Genomic DNA, 8370 nt, shown 5'->3' on the forward strand with positions numbered 1-8370 from the left:
ATGTCAGGACAGGTTTCGGAGAACTGGAATAACCGTAACAATATCAGGTTTTCTTTGGAATGCAGTATAACAGCAGAGAATGTACCATTTTAAAAGCTTGTGATAGAAAACACACACACACACACACACACGAACAGAATGAGTATTTAAAATACACAATAAAAAAGAATAAATAACTGGGAACCCATTCCGTGGGTCCTGTGCTTGCACTGAGCATTTGATTGGCGGATAAGTGACGCACGCTTCTGATGGCCGCATTTGGCTCGTTAGCTCGGACCAGGTGCATGTAAACGCAGTCTGGGAGAGTGAGCGAGAGAAGGAGAGGAAGATGAAAAGGTAGCATAGACAACAGAGAGAGAGAGAGAGAGAGAGAGAGAGAGAGAGAGAGAGAAAGATGGGGAGGGGAGTGAGAGAGAAGTAAAGTGAAGAACGGCAAAATTGGGACGAGGTTTGATAAGACTGCTGAAACATTGTCCTGCACAGAGGCGCCTCCCTCTGTCCCAGGAGGCCACTGAACAATCACCTCCGTTTCCCATCATTCACCACTGCAACGCACAGAAGCGGAACGTGAAGACAAATGCACCAGACTCTTCCTGCTGACTCTCTCTTCTTCTTCCAGGCCAAATTTGTATTTGCCAACAAGCGAGTTTGGATTCATTCCCAAGATGACAGACCTGCATGTGTGCCACTGACTACCATGTTGACAAAACTGGAGCAAATTCACCAAATTCACTGGACCAAAGTGCCTTTTGCAGGTTGTACTGTATCAGTTGTGAGACAGAGTCTGCCTGGATGGATCAGGGACTGTGTTGAGGGTATGCGTTGGGGACGGCACTGTCCAGTCTATGGCCTTGGTCACTGGCTGATGGGTTGAGTCACATGCTTTATGAAGTAGGTAACTTTAAAAAGAAATATACCATAAAACCTAAACAAAACATTTAAGGACACTCCCTTGCAAAATATTACTTAGCATGTATTTAATTGGAGAGAGAATGAGAGGGAGAGAGAGAAAGCGACAGAGCAAGAATGAGAGAAAGAGAGAGAATGAGAGCAACAGAGAGAGAGAGTGGAACATCTAAGATTCTGCAGGAGTCATCAAGTCTGCTGTTTGCCTTCTGGAGGCCATGGAGTCAGTTGTCTCCCAGACCCAGTTATGCACTACAGGCTCTGCTGAGCCAGGCCTTTGTTGGGTTGGCCAGCAAGGACAGGGATCCTTGAAGCCCTGATACCACCACTGGGCCAGAGGAGGCACCAGTGTGGTGCGGGCTGGTAGCACACAGGACCTGAGGCGAGCTCTCCGCCCGGCCGGATGCGGCCCGGGTCCGCAGCAGCAGGCTTTGTGTGTCTGACAGGATCTGAGGGGTGTTTTGGGTAAACCCAGTGAGCGACGAGAGGAGGCAGGGCCCCCATGTGTCTGTGCTGACGCAGTCGTGTATGTTAGAACAGGAAGCCTGCTGCGTTCGGCTCAGTTTATGTTTACAGGGCGTCTGTTGTATCAGGTCGGAACCGTTGGATTCAGGTAATGAAGGCTGAATGTGTCTGAAGGAGAGAGAGAGAGAGAGAGAGAGAGAGAGAGAGAGAGAGAGAGAGAGAGAGAGAGAGAGAGAGAGAGAGAGAGAGAGAGAGAGAGAGAGAGAGAGAGAGAGAGAGAGAGAGAGAGAGAGAGAGAGAGAGAGAGAGAGAGAAAACCCTGTGAATGAACATACTAACAACTCTACACTCTGTGGTATGCCTCCAGGTTGCCACAGCTGAAACTAACCTGAGTCTGGTATAGGAGGTCAGAGGTTCGAATCCTGACCAAGGGGTCTTAGGCAAGCCCTTCAAGCTCCCTGAATACCTCCCTCACAATGAGAGTGTGAAGTGAGAGTCACCTGGGTCAACATGGTCCATGTCAGGTTCTGGGGGACCAGTCTGGTAATGGGTAACTGGATGAGAGGGGAGAATAGAGGACTGTGGGAATGCCACTACACAAGTGAGCCTTGCGAAGAACTCAGGAACAAGGACCACATGAAGCTCAACAGTAGTAATCTGGGGGCTGTGACTCCCAAACTGAAATCAGAAATCTCCATCCAGAAGAGTCAATTATTTATTATATATATAAAATTATATTTGAATATAATTTTACAATATTATGATTTCTAGGCATTTAATTTATAGTATTCCCAAATAAAATAAATATTCTTAGTGATATACTAGATACTGCAGTTCACAAACCAATTTCAAGCTTTGTGTTGCTTTCATTTCATTCCACTTAAGCTTATCAAGTGCAATTCTTTGACCCTATTCTCATTTAGATGAAGCATTTAAATGAGGGTTTGTTTTTGAAAACAAAGCCCAACAAAACAGATACAGTAACCTGCTGTAATTGAATGGTATCGTCACAGTTTGCTGTTGGTGTGTATGATTTGAGCACCTCTCACTCTCTCACTCTCACCCTCTCACTCACTCTCACTCACTCTCACACTTTAACTCTCTCTCACTCTCTCACTCTCACTCTCAGCCTGTCTCTCACTCTCACTGAATCTCACTCGCACTCTCTCACACTCACTCATTCACTCTCCCACTCTCACCATCTCGCTCACTCTCAGTAAAAGTGCCCTCACTGTGTCATGTACAAACACACTCTCATGCACAATGATGTGATGAGATGCTGTGGTTTGTTGCGTGTGACACGTTTCCTGACTCCGTCCATCGACTGCAATCTTTATTTCTATTTAAAGAACTCTTAGCTGAAGAACGTGTGTAAGACTGTAATTCACTGCCAGTGTGTGTTCCTATCAAATAGGCAGTGACAGGAAACACACACTCACACAAACAGTGTAACAAACATACACCGATAGAAACAGTGAAACAAACACACACTCACACAAACAGTGTAACAAATGCACACAGACACAAACAGTGTAACAAACGCACACACAGTGTAACAAACGCACACTGATAGAAACAGTGAAACAAACACACTCACACAGTGTAACAAACATACACACACTAACACAAACAGTGTAGCAAACATACACTGATAGAAACTGAAACAAACACACAAACAGTGTAACAAACGCACACTGATAGAAACAGTGAAACAAACACACACTCACACACACAGTGTAGCAAACATACACTGATAGAAACAGTGAAACAAACACACACTGATAGAAACAGTGAAACAAACACACTCACACAAACAGTGTAACAAACGCACACACACAAACAGTGTAACAAACGCACACTGACAAAAACAGTGAAACAAACACACACTCGCACAAACAGTGTAACAAACGCACACTGATAGAAACAGTGAAACAAACACACACACAGTGTAACAAACACACTGATAGAAACAGTGAAACAAACACACTCACACAGTGTAACAAACATACACACACTCACACAAACAGTGTGACAAACGCACACTCACACAAACAGTGTAACAAACATACACTGATAGAAACAGTGAAACAAACACACTCACAAACAATGTAACAAACACACACTGATAGAAACAGTGTAACAAACACACACACAAACAATGTAACAAACATACACTGATAGAAACAGTGAAACAAATACACACTGATAGAAACAGTGAAACAAACACACACACAAACAGTGTAACAAACACACACTGATAGAAACAGTGAAACAAACACACACACAGTGTAACAAACATACACTGATAGAAACAGTGAAACAAACGCACATTCACACAGTGTAACAAACGCACACTGATAGAAACAGTAAAACAAACACACACAGTGTAACAAACGCACACTGATAGAAACAGTGAAACAAACACTCACACAAACAGTGTAACAAACGCACACTGATAGAAACAGTGAAACAAACACTCACACAAACAGTGTAACAAACACACACTGATAGAAACAGTGAAACAAACACTCACACAAACAGTGTAACAAATATACACTGATAGAAACAGTGAAACACGCTCATTCACACAGTGTAACAAATGCACACTGATAGAAACAGTGAAACAAACACACAAACAGTGTAACAAACGCACACTGATAGAAACAGTGAAAGCAACACACACACAAACAGTGTAACAAACGCACACTGATAGAAACAGTGAAACAAACACACACACACAAACAGTGTAACAAACATACACTGATAGAAACAGTGAAACAAACACAGTGTAACAAACGCACACTGATAGAAACAGTGAAACAAACGCACACAAACTGTAACAAACGCACACTGATAGAAACAGTGAAACAAACACACACTCATACAAACTGTGTAACAAACATACACTGATAGAAACAGTGAAACAAACACACTCACACAAACAGTGTAACAAACACACACTGATAGAAACAGTGAAACAAACACACTCACACAGTGTAACAAACACACACTGATAGAATCAGTGAAACAAACGCACAGACACAAACAGTGTAACAAATATATACTGATAGAAACAGTGAAACAAACACACTCACACAAACAATGTAACAAACGCACACTGATAGAAACAGTGAAACAAACACTCACACAAACAGTGTAACAAACGCACACTGATAGAAACAGTGAAAGCAACACACACACAAACAGTGTAACAAACGCACACTGATAGAAACAGTGAAACAAACACACACTCACACAAACACTGTAACAAACGCACACTCACACAAACCCTGAAAGAAACGCACACTGATAGAAACAGTTGTAGCTCAATGAGCACAGGGACAGAAAGACAATATCCCTCAGACATCCTCACCCACGCCCTGACTGCAGAACTCATAAGTGTTTAAAAAATAGATGTCTTTGAATTTTACAGGGATGGAAGAAAATCACCTACTAAGAACTCAGTTCAGGATGGTGTGGAGCTGGAAACACGTTAAAGAGCATTCTAGTAAAAACGTACCTACTTGTCTGTGAAGCTGACTTAGAGTCTGACTTCCTCTGCACTCAGTAGTTCATTACAGGATGCATAGAAACCTGAGTGTAGGTTACGAGAATATTCTCAGCTAACTTTTCCCATACTGCTTCATTGGAGGTACACACTTCAGCTGGTCTAATTTAGGGTTTAAACTAATAAATATGTGCAGGTGAAGTTGGACCTCTTACAGAGAATTAGTGTTGGCAGTCTATAAGTCTGTAGCTGGTCCTTCATGCAAGGCAATTTAATCTAAAGCGATTTGTTTCATCTGAGTTCAAGGTAATGGTTTATTAAAAGTAAAAGTAATTACAAGGCTTTTAGTTGACCATAATAATTGGATAACTATTTTAATGAGGTTTTAAATAAATAAGGTTTTTAAATAACAAAAATGCAGCATAGAAAATACTACCTGAATGTTACTTGACAAAGAGATTTTTAAAGAGCGAGAGAGAGAGCGAGAGAGAGAGAGAGCGAGAGAGAGCGAGAGTGAGAGAGAGAGAGAGAGAGAGAGAGAGCGAGAGAGTGAGAGAGAGCGAGAGAGCGAGAGATTTCTTCCGTTGTAACTCTCTGACCCCCAGAGTCACCCAGAATTTCTTCAGTCACCAACAACAGTGTTTGTCCTCGAATAATTCAACTCAAAAGTGAACCCGTTCCTATTGGTTCCATCTGCTACCACGGGACAAGCGTCTGGTATCAAAGCCACAGACGCCAACACCTGCTGGGACACTAACTGACAGTCCTGAATAACAACCGTTTGTCTCTTTCTGTCTCTGTCTTTGTTTTTCTGTGTCTCTCGCTTTTATCTGTCTCCAATTTATTTTTCGTTCTTCCTGCTCAGAGATATGAGGACATAATGAGGAAAAAAGGGAATATCTTCTCAACAACTCACCTCTGTTTGTCAGAAAATGTGATTTTCTATTTTAACGGGAGAAAAGGCACCCCTGAAATGACCTTTCACCCCTGACTTGTTCTTCTCCTGAAATTTCTCCATCCCTGAAGTCTCAGTGTCTCAAACAAATGATCTCACTTGGCAGCCATCACAGTGGTAAACATTTACATTTACATTTATGGCATTTAGCAGACGCTCTTATCCAGAGCGACTTACAAAAGTGCTTTGTTATTTACTCACAAAATATCCTAGTACAGTACAGTAGATTAGAATCAAACATACCAACATACCAATACTAGAATACTGTAGAATACAGGGATGAATGCTGATACCTAGAAATACAAAATACATACGGTCTCTCTTAAACAATGATAAGTGCACACAAGATGACAGGAGGGAGCACACATCTGCAGATAAAGACCAGAGCACGTGTGGGCATGGGAACAGCCACACCTGACAGGGGCAGTGGGCATGGGAACAGCCACACCTGACAGGGGCAGTGGGCAAAGGAACAGCCACACCTGACAGGGGCAGTGGGCATGGGAACAGCCACACCTGACAGGGGCAGTGGGCATGGGAACAGCCACACCTGACAGGGGCAGTGGGCATGGGAACAGCCACACCTGACAGGGGCAGTGGGCAAAGGAACAGCCACACCTGACAGGGGCAGTGGGCATGGGAACAGCCACACCTGACAGGGGCAGTGGGCATGGGAACAGCCACACCTGACAGGGGCAGTGGGCAAAGGAACAGCCACACCTGACAGGGGCAGTGGGCATGGGAACAGCCACACCTGACAGGGGCAGTGGGCAAAGGAACAGCCACACCTGACAGAGGCAGTGGGCATTAAACCTTTGTTAAAGCAGTACTGAGTTCGTACCTGCGACTCCTGCCCAGGGATTTTAAGAACATGCTGATTTTCTAGGCTAACAGGCGTATTTTTAGCCTAATGGGCGTTTCTGTCCATGAACGATGTGCTGCCTGGTGCACAGGCCAGTCCCGAGGGACCTTAGCTCTCGCCCAATCAGCTCCTTATCCGCTCGTGCAGGGCGAACTTCATTTGGCTTTTAATCACATACTAAGTAATCCGAGCTCGTGCAACCACGCACATGTGAATTACAGCTGCCTTTACGAGGGCTTCTGTTACGCTGGGAACCCCATCGTGGCCGTACAGAGCGTGCTGAGCAGAATCGAGCTTGGTTCATGCCGGGCTGCCACGTCGCTCATGGACTTTAACGAGCGGGCTTGTTTGGCTTTTGTGTCACTCTTGTGCTTGTAGGTTAATCGGAGTGAACTACTCTCTCTCTCTCTCTCTCTCTCTCTCTCTCTCTCACTCTCTGCAGCATGTTCAGGCTGCCATTACCGCGACAACGACACAATTTTTGCGACGTGATTTTTTTGCTTCTGCACTCAGACACCGAAACGACTGAGACAAAATCAGGTTCAAGTGCAGGCTGTCGGCTTTAATCAGGCGGCGCTGGGCGCCGTTTGAGGGCAAGCGTGGCGTGCCACTGAGTGACGAGCTGGAACTGCAGGGGAGACGGGATAGCAGCATCGGGTTGGTAAAGCAGCAGGTCCAGACTGGCCTGCTCTACCTGGGTCCTGGCTGGGTCCTGCCTGGGCTTCCAGCACGGAGCTCTGAGCAGTGGGTCTGGTCATCCGCTCCCCTCACGTTTGCTGTGGTGACCCAGCTGAGCTCATCTGGTCTAGTGACACAGTGATACCATAAAGGAGAGAGCTTGGAACAGAAAACTGCCAAAGACCTGTGAGATCAAATCAGGGGAATAAGAAGGTCTTATTGAGTTATTGTTTTTTTATATTTGATGTTGTTGACCTTTTCCTCTGTTGAAAGATAGTTTGCCAACATAAATAACACTATATATATCTAAATAATAGTGGCTAAATAATGCTAAAAATATTGTGGTAGGTGTTTGCCACTGGTTTCATTCTCTGTTAGCTGTTATTATTTTGGAAGAAATACACCTTTAAAAATCACTTAAAATGGAGTGAATGGATGAATGAAAAACATACACTCTCTCTCTCACACACACACACACACACACACACACACACACACACACACACACACACTGTTACCATATAATGAGCAACCATGCAGAGAGCAGGTCTGGATCACTGTTTTCTCGGCCCTGGTAGAAATAATTGCATATTCATCCTGTTCACCTGAGACTTACTCACGGAGGGCTGCCGCAGGTCACCGACTCCAAAAGACAAATAGAGAATACAGTAATTATAATGATATACGAATCAGACCCTTATTAGGGTGACCCCTGCATTTTAATCCCACCATAATAAATAGGTGCTCAAATCTTCTTACAGAGGCCCAGGAGGGCTTAATCCCGCCAGCTCGGAGGTGTGGCTAGACCCTTGCTGATGAGGGAGAACTGTGGACAGACATACTGCATGATTAAGCCTTTAAACTCCAGCCGTGTCATTCATCTTTTAATCTTAAACCAAATTCTTTAGTAAGCCCTGGGAGTTATTCAGTAACTATGGAACCCAAAGGGCTGCGGTTCTAAGAGAGAGGACTGATACTGGTTCTGTATGGATTAAT

Source organism: Electrophorus electricus, chromosome 20 (assembly GCF_013358815.1).
Source record: "Electrophorus electricus isolate fEleEle1 chromosome 20, fEleEle1.pri, whole genome shotgun sequence".
NCBI lineage: Eukaryota > Metazoa > Chordata > Actinopteri > Gymnotiformes > Gymnotidae > Electrophorus > Electrophorus electricus.